This window comes from Taudactylus pleione, unplaced genomic scaffold (genome assembly GCF_031769625.1).
Source record: "Taudactylus pleione unplaced genomic scaffold, aTauple2 ptg000935l, whole genome shotgun sequence".
Lineage (NCBI taxonomy): Eukaryota > Metazoa > Chordata > Amphibia > Anura > Myobatrachidae > Taudactylus > Taudactylus pleione.
This window is the reverse complement of record NW_028285336.1, coordinates 2,589,367-2,604,824: the sequence shown is the minus strand read 5'-3', so window position 1 is coordinate 2,604,824 and position 15,458 is coordinate 2,589,367.

The following is a 15,458-nucleotide window of genomic DNA, read 5'->3' as shown; positions in this document are numbered from 1 at the left end:
GCAGTTAATGAGAGTCAGACAGACTCTCATTGGCTGCTGCGCCCACTGCAAGAGCCAGGCTAGAGCTCAATCATGAGCTCCGCCTTCCGGCTCTTGCAGTGGGTAATGAGAGAGACGTCATGACGTCTCTCCCATAATGCAGAGCGCGCCAGCCCGGGAGGACTGACGTGTGGCGGCGGAAGCTGTGGCCGGAGCGTGGATTCAGGTAAGTGTATTATTTTTTTTTTACATGCTTGTATCTGCACTGCATCGGAGGGGAGGGGACTTCTACAGGGGACTACTATTGGAGGGACTACTGCTACTGCTGGGGGCACTACATCGGGGGGACCTCTACTGGGGGGTACTGCTACTGGGGGGGGGAACTACAGCTGGGGGCACTGTATCAGGAGGGGGGACCTCTACTGGGGACTACTACTGGGGGGGAGGCTTCTACTGGGGGCACAATACAAGGGGCTTACTACAAGGGCACTGCACTGGGGGGACCAATACTGGGGGCACTGAATAGGGGGATCACTACTGGGGGCCTGCATATGGGGGACCACACCTGGGGGCACTGTATAAGGGGCACTGGATAGGGGGGATCACTACTGGGGGCCTGCATTAGGGGGACCACTATTGAGGGCACTGCATGGAGGGAACTACTACTGGGGGCACTATGTAAAGGGCACTGCATAGGGGTGCCACTACTGGGGGCACTGTATTGGGGGGCTACTACTGTGGGCACTATATGAGGGGCACTGCAAAAGGGGGACCACTACTGGGGGCACTGTATAAGGGGAACTAATGGGGGTCTGCATAAGAGGGACCACTCCTGGGGGCATTGCATACTGGGGGTACAGTATAAGGGGAACTAATGGGGACTGCATAAGGGGGACTACTACTGGGGGTACTGTATAAGGGGCACTACTAGGGATCTGCATAAGAAGGACCACAACTGGGGACATTGCATACTGGCGGTACTTTATAAGGGGCACTACTGGGGTTAAGCAGCGTTCCCGCTAGGCTGTTTTAGTGGGGCGCGCAACCCTACCCTCCTTCTAGAGGGCAAAAAGCACCCTGCCCTCCAGAAGGAGGGCAAAAAGCACCCTGCTTTCACAGCCTGCGGATGCCGTCTTTACGCGCGGGCACACTCCCAAGAGTGATGAAAAGGGGACGCATCTTATAGACATGCCCCATTTTCTATGGCCATGCCCCCTTTTCTGGAGCTAGAATGAACACTAGTTAAGGTGCATATGGAAAGGCATGTTCAGAGTGACGAGAAAGGGGTGAGTGTCATGTTGACATGACCCATTTTTAAGTGAACACGTCCATTTTTTTTTACGCGCACATAGGGGTGGGCTCCATTTTTAAAATTGCCCTGGGCTCTAAATACCCTTGTTACGCCACTGCTTGTATGTTGCTCTAATATTAATTATATTTGTACGAGCATAGACTAAGAAGTGGGAGGGGTCATGAATAGTAAGGGGAGGAGTCTTCGCCTGGAGCCAGTTGCTGACGCGAGTTGGGCCTGTGTGCTCTTGAAATGCCAGGGCCTCGTTTTAGTCCCAGTCCGGCCCTGAACTGAACCATTGTTCAATAAGGCCACCAAAGAACCGCAAGTGTCCAAACTAGACAAGAGCTGGACCCTTGGCTTGGTGAAGACATATATTACACTTGACCTGAAATGCAGTCAGCAGATGACCACACAAATAGGCTCATAATGGTTTTCATTCAGATCTAATAATGGGTTGGGTACGGGATGCCAGCACTCAGGATGCTAGCGGTCAGAATCCTGAAACCAGCATCCCGACAGGGTTAGGATACCGACACCTGTCGGTAAGTATCCTAACCCTATATCTAAACCTACCTCCCTGCAGCTTAAACCTAACACCTCCCTACAGCCTAAACCTAACCTCCTTCCCCATAGTAACGCTCCTCCCTAGTACCTAACCCTCCCCCTAGTGCCAAAACCTAACCCTCCCCCTAAACCCACTACTTACCGTTGGAGCTGGGATTCTGACTGATGTCAGGATTTCGGTGCCGGCATTGTGAGTGCTGGCATCCGACAGACGGGATTTAAACTAAGGCCCTCATTCAGAGCCGCTCGCAATTAGCGCTCGCTCGTTCAGAAAAAGGGGGTGGCTATTCTAATGAACCGTATGCTCTTTGCGGTCTGTTGCCGCCTCCATGTCTGAATGAGCGAGAAAAACATACGCTCGTTTATTTGTTAAAAACGCCCCCTGTCCGCTCGCATCATACGTCATGTCCGCTATTTATTAGATTAATCGAGTACATCGAACAGCGTATGAACTGCTCGCTATTCTTGTGGTTGGTTTTTTCAACCGCTATTTTGCAAGCAGTTCTGAGTTAAAAAAAACCAAGTGACGTGGTCAATGACGCTGCTGGATTAATTATGCACTCCCTTAAAACGCCCGTTTTGACCTTTAAGCACGCCTGCGTTCTGATCTCCACTCCCCGTTTTCAAGCACCTTCCCCTGTTACCACCCACATACGCCTCATTCTGTCACTCAAAATTGCAGGCCCTCGCTATATAGCGAACAAACGATTTTCGGGCGCACTGACTGGTTCGCGCATGCGTTCTAAAAACCGTATGCATGCGCAGATGTGCGAACATCGCTCGGCACGAGCGTACTGCCGCTTACGAGCGGCTCTGAATGAGGGCCCAAATCCCCTAATAATAATCTGATCAATATTGCTTGGATTAATACCAGTCCTTGTGTCTGGTTTAGAGGTATACAGGATAATGGGTATGTTGGCAGTTGCGCATACATGTCTCTACATATAAACTTGTTGTTCTGTGCTGCTGTAAATGACACTATGGGCCCCATTTAGCAACAAGCCTTAGTAGTATTGCAGTGATACTAATGAATATGCCATTGGTATTCAACATTACTTACCCCTCTGGCGAGATCCAGCGACGTCCCTCTCCTCAGCGGCATCCTCCACGCTGCTGCTGGCTGCCTATTGCTGCCAGGGACGGGCTGCTGTGTCATGCACATGCATCTGGAAGGGGCTCAGCAGAGCCTGGAATACTTCACTGAAGCCAGAAAGGCTGTTGCTGGGTTCCCATTGCTGGCAATGGGGACTGTATTGCTCTCACCATCTATAGATGGCGTAAGCGATACAGTGGCAAACTGCGGTAATCGTAGTTTTACCACTGTTTGCGGTCAGGGCCGGCTCCAGGGTTAGTCGCGCCCTGTGCTGGACGGGTGTACCGTCCTGCGACCAAAAATGGGTGTGTGGCCTACTTACCATAGGTCACGCCCCCTTAAGTACCGTTATTTGGGGACATGCCCGCATGGTACACCTCCCGAGGAACGTCAGGCTGGGGGAAGCCCAACACTCCCAGCACTGAATGCATCCATTCAGCCTCCAGGGTCCGGCACCGTCGCACACAGGGCCGGATTTACCACCAGAAATCCCCCGAAATCTGGCCCTGATCATCTGACAGACTCAGCGACGGGCATATCGGTGGTGCAGGTGCATTGCGCCGCTGCCCGCATTTCCCTTGGCAATGAAGGGGCCCACACAGCAGCATTGACAGCAGTGCTAACAGCACTGCGTCGGCCAGAAGAGAGGAGAGCTGCTGCTAGGAGTTAGATAACAAATCAGGGAGCATGGCAGGTCCGAATCTCCTCCATCAATCTCCGGGCTCCTGCTGTGTTGCAGAGAACTGCGTGAAAGGAGGGGAGATCACAGTCAGTTCTTTCTTTTTCTTTTTCTCTCTCTCTCTCTCTCTCTCCTTACACAGCCAAGGAAATGCAAGTGTCCAATCTGATGCAGCACACCATATGAAATTAAAGGTTTACCCCCAGATGGTAACACCCCTCTCTCTCTCAATTTTATTACCTGTCTCCCCCACTGATACTTTCCCTTCATGTCCCAGTGAATTCCTTTCAAACCTAACATACCCATTGCCTGTCACTGACTGCTTCTCCTTGTAACCCTCTTCCCGTCACACTTTCTCTATCCCCATCTCCCACTGCCCGTCATCCTCTGCCTCTCTCTGTCACCCTCTCCCTTTCACCCAATCTCTGTCACCCTCTTTGTCTCCGTTGCCCTCTCCCTGTCACCCACTGCTTCTCCCTATCACTCCCTGCTTGTCACCCTCTCCCTGTCACCCACTGCTTCTCCCTGACCCCCTCTCTGTCACCCTCTCCCATCACCCTCTCCCCGTCACCCGCTGCCCTTCACCCTCTGCCTCTCTTTGACACCCTGTCCCTTTCATTCACTCTCCGTCATCCTCTACTTCTCCGTTACCGTCTCCCTGTAACCCACTGCTTCTCAATATCACCCTCTGCTTGTCACCCTTTCCCCGTCACCCTCTACCTCTCTGTTACCCTCTCCCCATCCCCCTCTCCCCATCACCTTCTGCCTCCACTTGTCACCCACCACCGTGGGGTATATTGTGAAATATATATATATATATATATATATATATATATATATATATATATATATATATATATATATTAGGGGTGTGCACCGGCCACTTTTCGTGTTTTGTGTTTTGGTTTTGGATCTGGATCTTTCTTCGTGTTTTGGATCTGGGTTTTGGGTTTTGGATCTGTATTTTTTTTAAAAAAAGCATAAAAACAGCTTAAATCACAGAATTTGTGGGTTTTTCTGCTCCTATGCAATTATTAACCTCAATAACCTTCATTTCCACTCATTTCCAGTCTATTCTGAACACCTCACACCTCACAATATTGTTTTTATGGCCAAAAGATTGCACCGAGGTAGCTGGATGACTATGCTAAGAGATACGAGTGGGCGGCACAAACACGTGGCCTATCTAGGAGTGACACTGCAGTGGCAGACAGGATGGCAGTTTGAAAAACTAGGCCCCAAACAGTACATACTGCAAAGAAAAAAAAGAGGTGCAAGATGGAATTGTCCTTGGGCCCTCCCACCCACCCTTATGTTGTATAAATAGGACATGCACACTTTTACAAACCAATCATTTCAGCGCCAGGGTCTGCCACATGACTGTGGCTGAAATGATTGGTTCGTTTGGGCCCCCACAAAAGAAGCTGGCAATTAATGTGTCCCTGCACAAACTGGCTCTACGGAGGCAAGATGTCGTCCTCATCCTCCTCATCCACCGATTCCTTGGATAAAACAGGAAAAAGGGATTTAGGTGTCCCTGGACTGCTTACGGTCTTAGCCAAAGTTTCTGAACTTGACAGTAACTTTTTTGGAACGCGCTGCAGGTGCCGTATAAGGGAGGATGTTCCTAGGTGGTTAACGTCCCTACCCCTACTTATTTCACCTTTACATATGGTACATATGGCAAGACAGTTGTTGTCTGGATTTGGATAGAAATATTGCCAGACCAAAGAGGTGGAATGTTTGGTCTTCTGCCCAGGCATGACCGTGATGGGCTTTTTCATCCCACGGACAACAACTGTCTCCCCCGGAGCCTGATTTAAACAAACCACATCACCATCAGAATCCTCCTCGCCAACTTCCTCCTCAGCGCCAGCTACACCAGTATCCTCATCCTGTTGTACTTCAACAGTGACATCTTCAATTTGCATATCAGCAAGTGGACTGTGGGTGCTCCTTTCAGCACTTGCAGGGGGCGTGCAAATGGTGGAAAGAGCCACCTCTTCCCGTCCAGTGCTGGGAAGGTCAGGCATCGCAACCACCACCACACTTGGACTCTCCTTGGGGATTTGTGATATCTTCTTAGAACGCACAGTTCTTCGCTGTGCTTTTGCCAGCTTAACTCGTTTGATTTTTTTAGTGGGAGGAGGGCTTCCATCGTCATGTGAAGCTGAACCACTAGTCATGAACATACTAGGGATCGACCTTAGCCGTTCCTTGCCACTCCGTGTCGTAAATGGCATATTGGCAAGTTTACGTTTCTCTTCAGCTGATTTAAATGTCTTTTTCAAGGTCATTTTCCTGAACTTTGCCATTTGGGATTGTATGTGCCCTCTACTATGACATTGGGCATCGGCCTTGGCAGATGACGTTGATGGCATGTTATCGTCTATGTCATGACTAGTGGCAGCAGCTTCAGCACTAGGAGGAAGAGGTTCTTGATCTTTCTCTATTTTATTTTTATCGGAGAAAGTTTGGTCCTCCATTTATGTTATATCAATTTGATATATACGTGCGGCTAAACACAGAAAATAATATTTTTTTTGGTTTGGACTGGAGTGTACTTTGGGGGTTACAGCACCCTTTAACGGTCAAGCCAGCCGGCCCTTTACTTATGACACAGGTGCACGCTTGGCACTACTTTGTTGATGCACGTGCGGCTACTGCGCACACAATTCACAAACACAGAAAATAATTTTTTTTTTGGTTTGGACTGGAGTGTACTTTCGGGGGTTACAGCACCCTTAACGGTCAAGCCAGCCGGCCCTTTACTTATGACACAGGCGCACGCTTGGCACCACTTTGTTGATGCACGTGCGGCTACTGCGCACACAATTCACAAACATAGAAAATAATTTTTTTTTTGGTTTGGACTGGAGTGTACTTTGGGGGTTACAGCACCCTTTAACGGTCAAGCCAGCCGGCCCTTTACTTATGACACAGGCGCAGGCTTGGCACTACTTTGTTGATGCACGTGCGGCTACTGCGCACACAATTCACAAACACAGAAAATAATTTTTTTTTTGGTTTGGACTGGAGTGTACTTTCGGGGGTTACAGCACCCTTAACGGTCAAGCCAGCCGGCCCTTTACTTATGACACAGGCGCACGCTTGGCACCACTTTGTTGATGCACGTGCGGCTACTGCGCACACAATTCACAAACACAGAAAATAATTTTTTTTTTGGTTTGGACTGGAGTGTACTTTGGGGGTTACAGCACCCTTTAATGGTCAAGCCAGCCGGCCCTTTACTTATGACACAGGCGCACGCTTGGCACTACTTTGTTGATGCACGTGTGGCTACTGCGCACACAATTCACAAACACAGAAAATAATTTTTTTTTTGGTTTGGACTGGAGTGTACTTTCGGGGGTTACAGCACCCTTAACGGTCAAGCCAGCCGGCCCTTTACTTATGACACAGGCGCACGCTTGGCACTACTTTGCTGATGCTCGTGCATGCGGCTACTGCGCACACAATTCACAAACACAGAAAATATATTATTTTTTTAGCACTTGGGGGGAGCACCCCTGATGGACAGAGCACCCCCTGGACAACACTACAGCACCCTTTTAGGACTGGGACACTGCACAGGACTTTGGAGTGGACACAGCCCCTATGGAGAACTGACTGCACAACACAGTCCAGCCAGCCCCTATGGACTTTGAAGTAGTGGACACAGCCCCTATTAACAACAGCAGCACAGCACAACACAGCCAGCCCCTATGGACTTTGAAGTAGTGGACAACAGCAGCACTACACTACACTACACTACACAGCCCTAACTCCCACCCTCCCTCTTCACTGTCCACAGCCGAGTGAGAAAATGGCGCCGACGCGGGTACCTTATATAGGATCCAAAACCTGCGAGACTCGGAAGGCGGGATGATGACGTTTTGCCTCGATTTCAGATCCGAGTCAGGCGGGAAAAGTCGAGCCTGACTCGGATCGGACTCGGATCGGGGGGGCTCGGGGGGGGTTCGGATTTCAGAAATCCGAACCTGCTCACCCCTAATATATATATACTGTATCTCTCTCTATATATATATGTTAGCCTTCATTTATATGGTGCCACAAGGTTTCCGCAGAGCCTAACAAAGTACATGAATTGTTTGAGGGAGGGTGGGTCCTAAACCTGTACCTTGCCTAGGGCCCCATGATGTCTAAATCCAGCACTGGACGCACAGCTGCGGCGGTGGGGGTACCCAACCTCCCGAACAGACCACCCTTGGGCCACTTCAGCCCATGGGTGGAACAGCGGGACAGTGCTGTCCCGCAGAAATTGGGATGTTGGGGAGGGGTACGCCCTCTATGGGGTGGCGCCCCTGTTCGACCGCACTGGTCGAAAACTCCAAGAGCCGGCCCTGCTTGTGGTAATAGGGGTTATGTGCAATTTGGGAAAAGATGCTACAGAAATAGATAAAGAAATTAAACTCCAAATTACTACATTTCAGAAAACCTGGAGGATCACATAACAATACTTATAACATTACACATAGAGAAGCCACATCTCAAACAAGCAAACACACACACCTTTTTAAGTGCATGTCCTTGTTTTATCTCTTCATTAAAGGGTGTCAGGGGGTGTTAGCAGGAGGAGTATGAGTGATTGTGCCCCGCAGGAGGCAGGAGCCTCTGTCCCCTTTCTGCTTCCAACATTCTGTTTACATGATCCTATCATGTTATTACACAAACATGTTCTACCCCTCTTTTGTGACACGTGATCTCTGTCTATGCAGATTCACCAAAACAAAAGGTTGGCCTAGAAAGCTTGGGAACTTGCTGTAAGAAAAACCTGAGCCATTATAGGACAAGAAAATGTAAACTAATGACGAAAATACAGATCCTTTCCGTAATACACAATTTATTGAAAAACGATTGTTTAAATTTGCATGAATATAACTTAATTGTTTCATGCAAAACAGCCCAAGATTAAATCAATAGCTTCCAGGCACTAGATTAAATTCATCCCCTCAAGGCACTAAGAATTCCTTACACAATACTGTATGTCCTTTGTTGCAGACTACACTACATTTTGTACATCACCATATCGCTGAGAAATTCATGTAAAGGGTGAGTTCTCCTCATGGCCTCCGCCACAGTCCCAGCACATAACTATAATAAGTATATAAGGCGGTGATCTAGAAATGAAGGAAGACATTTTATCTTTTTTTTTTTTTAATTATTGATCTTGGTTATAATTGGTTAGTATCGATCTTGGGTTATAATTATAACTCACAATAGCAATACTGCAATTTATAAAACATTTATGAAATCGTATTGTGCAATTCTACATGATAATAACAAAGCTATCAGGGCTTGTTGACATAAATACATTTTATTTCAGACCCATCTATAAAGAAAAACATTGCACAGGGCAGTAAAGTTTTATCAGTTCAAGAGATTGATAAAGATTATATACTACTAATAGGACACATGTTATGGTAGGAATTGCATGATCTCTCACATACTGTACACTGGGGGGGTATATTCACTAAAGGACAATTTTAACTGATTATGATGGATTTAAAATCGATAAAAATTGATCAACATCAAAGTTGTGTATCTGGGGCTAAATCACACATTTACTAAAAGCTATTTTTTATTTGTTTTCAAGTATTAATAAATGTGAACCCCAGAAACACAACATCGACGTTGCTTGATTTTCACTGATTTTAAATCTATCTAAATTGATTGAAATTGACCTTTAGTAAATATACCCCTGGGAGAGAGAGTTTGTGAGAAAGCTCTTCTCAAGTAAACAGAACAGTGGGAGATCGCTCATGGAGATGGTAATTTCTCACAATGATCCCTGGAGTACTGTGAAGTGTGTACGTCTGTATCACAATATGTATTCACTGCATTGGACTTCTGTGCTGCAGCTATCCACAAAGCTGTTACATCAGCAACAAAAACAAAGGTATAAATTGCATAGTTTTAACAAGGACTACATTGGTATTTTACTATGTGAATAAAATTTTACTATGTGAATATGGCATAAAATATACATTTTGTTAAATAAGGGGTCTATTGACAAATATCATTGTGTGGCCCCATACACTCTAATGGTGCCCACACACATAGCGAGCTGCCTTGGAACTCTCCCAGGCAGCTCTGCACACGATCTCCACACGATTTGGTGTCCAATCTTCATACGATCTCTCCTGCATCCAGACTTTCACAGTGCATCGCCTCCTAGACTGTCAGATCTGCCCTACTGCACGGCAGATCTGACGATGCGATGTGCGACCAGCAGGGACGCGCATCGCATCATGATCGTGAGTGGGGACTCACAATTTACTGAGGATTTGGCCATACTTTACCCGATCTGTCGTTCCAATGTGTCGGAATCGGCCAGATCGGGTAAAATATCGCTATGTGTGTGGGCAACATTATTCTTATTGCAGCAAATAGCAGTGATAAGAAATAATTTTCAGCTGAACTTATAAGAAAATAACTCATGCTGGTATAGTGGCTGCGATAACAGCCTGTTCCGGTAAAGAGTCTTCCGTAACATTATAGCTTTCACTATAACTTTTTTCTGTAAACGTGCAGCTGAAAATAGAAAAATATAAATATTACAATAAAGAGAATGACACAACACACACTATAGTGCAGGTTTTTAGAAATGGAGATGTTGCCCATAGCAGACAATCTGAGCATTTGCAGAATGATACACGTGATGTGGGGGATGCTGGGAGGGATCCGATTGGATCCCTTTCACAGGACTCTCCAGATAGAAGCCCAAAGGCTTCTATAGGGTAACGCCATCAGGAGATGGCGTTACCCACTGCAGCCAAGCCCCGGAGTGCATCGCATTCCAGTGCTTGGTGCATATGAGAAATGCAGTTAAATCCACATTTTGGGGGTTTGACCGCATTTCGCCCTTTGCTGTACCCCACTCTTTGTCTTTGACAGGAAACAAACAGATTGGTTTTGCCTTTAAACTAATTGCTACTTTAAATCTAATGACTATATTGCTGGAATTGTACCAGCTCCGGCAAATTACAGGCTATATCATTTGACCCAATGTGTTTTGCTGCGAGACAGCCCTAGGTGATCACCATTGAGCAGCAGTAGATATTGAACGTACCATGTGACAAAGGATCACATGACATTAGCTCAGTGTAAAAGTAACATCAAATGGTAACAATAAATTCATCAAGATAGGCCAAGAATTTTTCACAAAAAAAATACTAAAAGACCAGTATGTTATTACGTAACAAATTATGTTTTGGGATATAATTCTAGAATAGTTAAGCATAATGGTGCTGATACAGAGTTGGATGTAAAATGGGCGTACATTACTAAAAAGAAATCTGCACATATGCAGAGCTGTAGGCATCTCAAGATGCATCTGCCTCTGCATTGCCAGCTTAATACAAGTCATCATCATGAGTATGTTCTAGCATCTGCCCAATACTAGGTGCAAAGATAAGGGTCCTATTGTAACAGTCTGCAATTGCGAGCACCGGCGCAATTTAAGTGATACAGCTTCTGGATTTAAAGCAGCATTTAGTTTTAAGGCAAGATCAGGTTGCTTTTGCCTCAAAACAAATTGGCAGCTAGATCACTGAAATCGTGCAAGGTCCGGGAGTGTAGATGCGTTCAGAACGTGCTTGACTCTGAGTTCTTGCACCTGTGTTGATTTATTTTCTGAGCATACACAGGGCAAATTTGTTTTATTAAACAGTAGTATTCCCAAGCCTTGAGTAATGTCGTAAACAGCGGATCCTTATAATTATAAGTCGCCAGTAGCCGGAAATATTGCACAGAGTGCTCGCAACCGGGTCGATGGTGGCCCAGAGTGCATGCACACAATGGAGCCGGCTCCATCGTGCGCATGCGCGAGACCCGGATAGCGACGGGCAATCCGTTGCTCCGGGTCTCGCACCAAAGGGGGCGTGCTGTCGATGTTGAGTGACAGCACACCCCCTTTGGTGGGCGGGCCAGGGGGGTGGCTGCCCAGATGGAGGCGTTCCCATGAGAACGCCTACCGTTTGGGGGTGGACCCACTGACATCACAAGTGATGTCAGTGGGTGAGCTTTCGGCACTGTTAGAGCCGAAAGCTCTCTGGGGCTTGCGGCCACGAAACCCTACCACAAGGGTCTTATTGCAAGCCCGATGGTCGCGATGGTCTTGACCATTGCGACCATCATCCTGGCCACTCGCATTAGCTGTGGGTTCAGAGCGAGCGCTCTGTCAGAACGTCCGGCTCTGAATCAGGGCCAGTGTCCCAAATCCAGATAATGTCCCAAAGCAGCCGCGAGCATTCTCCCACTGCATCACGGCACGCACATGACTATGCTAAGTGATACGAATGGGCGGTACAAACACGTGGCCCATCTAGGAGTGGCACTGCAGTGGCAGACAGGATGGCAGTTTGAAAAACTAGGCCCCAAACTGTACATAATGCAAATGCAAAGAAAAAAAAGAGGTGCAAGATGGAATTGTCCTTGGGCCCTCCCACCCACCCTTATGTTTTATAAACAGGACATGCACACTTTAACAAACCAATAATTTCAGCGCCAGGGTCTGCCACACGACTGTGGCTGAAATGATTGGTTCGTTTGGGCCCCCACAAAACAAGCTGGCAATTAATCTGTCCCTGCACAAACTGGCTGTACGGAGGCAAGATGTCATCCTCATCCTCCTCATCCACCGATTCCTCAACCTCTTCAGTGTTGTGTACATCCTCATCCTCACAGAGAATTAACTCGTCCCCGCTGGAATCCACCACCACAGGTCTCTCTGTACGTTCTGGAGGCTGGTCTCCCTGGAAGAGTTGATAATTCATTTTTATGAACATCATCTTCTCCACATTTTGTGGAAGCAACCCCCTACGCCTTTCGCTGACAAGGTTCCCGGCTGCACTAAACACTCTTTTCGAGTACACACTGGAGGGGGGGCAACTCAGGTAAAATACAGCCAGTTTGTACAGGGGCCTCCAAATTGCCTCTTTTTCCTGCCAGTACAGGTACAGACTGTCTGACATGCCTACTTGGATGCTGTCATCGATGTAATCCTCCACCATTCTGTCAATGGTGACAGTATCATATGCAGTGACAGTAGACATGTCAGAAATTGTTGCCAGGTCCTTCAGTCCGGACCAGATGTCCAAACTTGGTCCTGCCTGCCCTGCATCACCGCCAGCGGGTTGCTTAGGATACCTAAGTTTTTTCCTGGCAGCCCTAGTTGCGGGAGAAAATGAAGAAGGAGCTGTTGACGTGTCACTTTCCGCTTCAGCTGACAGTGTTTTCACCAGCAGGTCTTTGCACCTCTGCAGGCTTGTGTCGGCCGGAAAGAGAGACACCACATAGGCTTTAAACCTAGGATCGAGCACGGTGGCCAAAATGTAGTGGTCTGATTTCAACAGATTGACCACCCTGGAATCCTGGCAAAGCGAATGAAGGGCTTCATCCACAAGTCCCACATGCCGAGCGGAATTGCTCCATCTTAGCTCCTCCTTCACTTTCTCCAGCTGCTTCTGCAAAAGCCTGATGAGGGGAATGACCTGACTCAAGCTGGCAGTGTCTGAACTGACTTCACGTGTGGCAAGTTCGAAGGGCTGGAGAACCTTGCACAACATGGAAATAATTCTCCACTGCGCTTGAGTCAGGTGCATACCCCCTCCTTTGCCTATGTCATAGGTGGATGTATAGGCTTGAATGGCCTTTTGCTGCTCCTCCATCCTCTGAAGCATATAGAGGGTTGAGTTCCACCACGTCACAACCTCTTGCTTCAGGTGATGGCGGGGCAGGTTCAAGAGTGTTTGCTGGTACTCCAGTCTTCAGCACACAGTCGCTGAATGGCAAAAGTGGCCAGAAACTTTTCGGGCGACCCAAAGCGTCTCCTGCACGCCCCTGTCGCTTTTCAGAAAATTCTGCACCACCAAGTTTAATGTGTGAGCAAAACATGGGACATGCTGGAATTTGCCCAGATGTAATGCCCGCACAATATTGGTGGCGTTGTCAGATATCACAAATCCCCAGGAGAGTCTAAGTGGGGTAAGCCACTGGGCAATGATTTCCCTCAGTTTCTCTAAGAGGTTGTCGGCGGTGTGCCTCTTACTGAAACCGGTGATACACAGCGTAGCCTGCCTTGGAACGAGCTGGCGTTTCTGAGATGCTGCTACTGGTGACGCTGCTGCTGTTGCTGCTTAAGGTGATACATCTACCCAGTGGGCTGTCACAGTCATATAGTCCTTAGTCTGCCCTGTTCCACTTGTCCACATGTCCGTGATTAAGTGGACATTGGGTACAACGGCATTTTTCAGGACACTGAGGAAACTTTTTCTGACTTTTCTGTACAGTCTCGGTATCGCCTGCCTAGTGAAGTGGAATCTAGACGGGATTTGGAACCGGGGACACACTACCTCCATCAATTGTCTAAATCCCACTGCACTAATGGCGGATACCGGAGGCACGTCTAACACCAACATAGCAGTCAAGGCCTCAGTTATACGTTTTGCTTCAGGATGACTGCTGTCGTACTTCATCCTCCTCGCTAAGGACTGTTGGAGGGTCAATTGTTTAGTAAAAGTAGTGGTGTTCCTACTTCCTCTCTGGGATGATGAACGACTCCCAGCAGCAGCAACAGCAGCAGCGGCAGCAGGAGGAGTAGCAATGCAGGATGCTCCGGAGGAATCCCGGATAGGAGAGTCAGTCATGCCAGTGACATGGCCTGCAGGACTACTTCCGATCCTGACTAAGGAGGAAATTGACGAGGAGGGAGTTGACGGCGTGGTTTGCATGCGCTTGGATACAACAGGACAATGGGATTTAGGTGTCCCTGGACTGCTTACGGTCTTAGCCAAAGTTTGTGAACTTGACAGTAGCTTTTTAGGAACGCGCTGCAGGTGCCGTATAAGGGAGGATGTTCCTAGGTGGTTAACATCCCTACCCCTACTTATTTCACCTTTACATATGGTACATATGGCAAGACAGTTGTTGTCCGGATTTGGATAGAAATATTGCAAGACCAAAGAGGTGGAATGTTTAGTCTTCTGCCCAGGCATGACCGTGATGGGCTTTTTCATCTCACGGACAACAACTGTCTCCCCCGGAGCCTGATTTAAACAAACCACATCACCATCAGAATCCTCCTCGCCAACTTCCTCCTCAGCGCCAGCTACACCAGTATCCTCATCCTGTTGTACTTCAACAGTGACATCTTCAATTTGCATATCAGCAAGTGGACTGTGGGTGCTCCTTTCAGCACTTGCAGGGGGCGTGCAAATGGTGGAAAGAGCCACCTCTTCCCGTCCAGTGCTGGGAAGGTCAGGCATCGCAACCACCACCACACTTGGACTCTCCTTGGGGATTTGTGATATCTTCTCAGAACGCACAGTTCTATGCTGTGCTTTTGCCAGCATAACTCTTTTGATTTTTTTAGTGGGAGGAGGGCTTCCATCGTCATGTGAAGCTGAACCACTAGTCATGAACATAGGGAAAGACCTTAGACATTCCTTGCCACTCCGTGTCATAAATGGCATATTGGCAAGTTTACGTTTCTCTTCAGATGATTTAAATGTTTTTTTCAAGGTCATTTTCCTGAACTTTGTCATTTGGGATTGTATGTGCCCTCTACTATGACATTGGGCATCGGCCTTGGCAGACGACGTTGATGGCATGTTATCGTCTATGTCATGACTAGTGGCAGCAGCATCAGCACTAGGAGGAAGTGGTTCTTGATCTTTCCCTATTTTATTTTTATCGGAGAAAGTTTGGTCCTCCATTTATGTTATATTGATATATACGTGCGGCTAAGGCGCACACAAACACTGAAAATAATTTTTTATTTTTGTTGGAGACTAGTGCACTTTGTGGGTTACACCACCCTTTAAGAA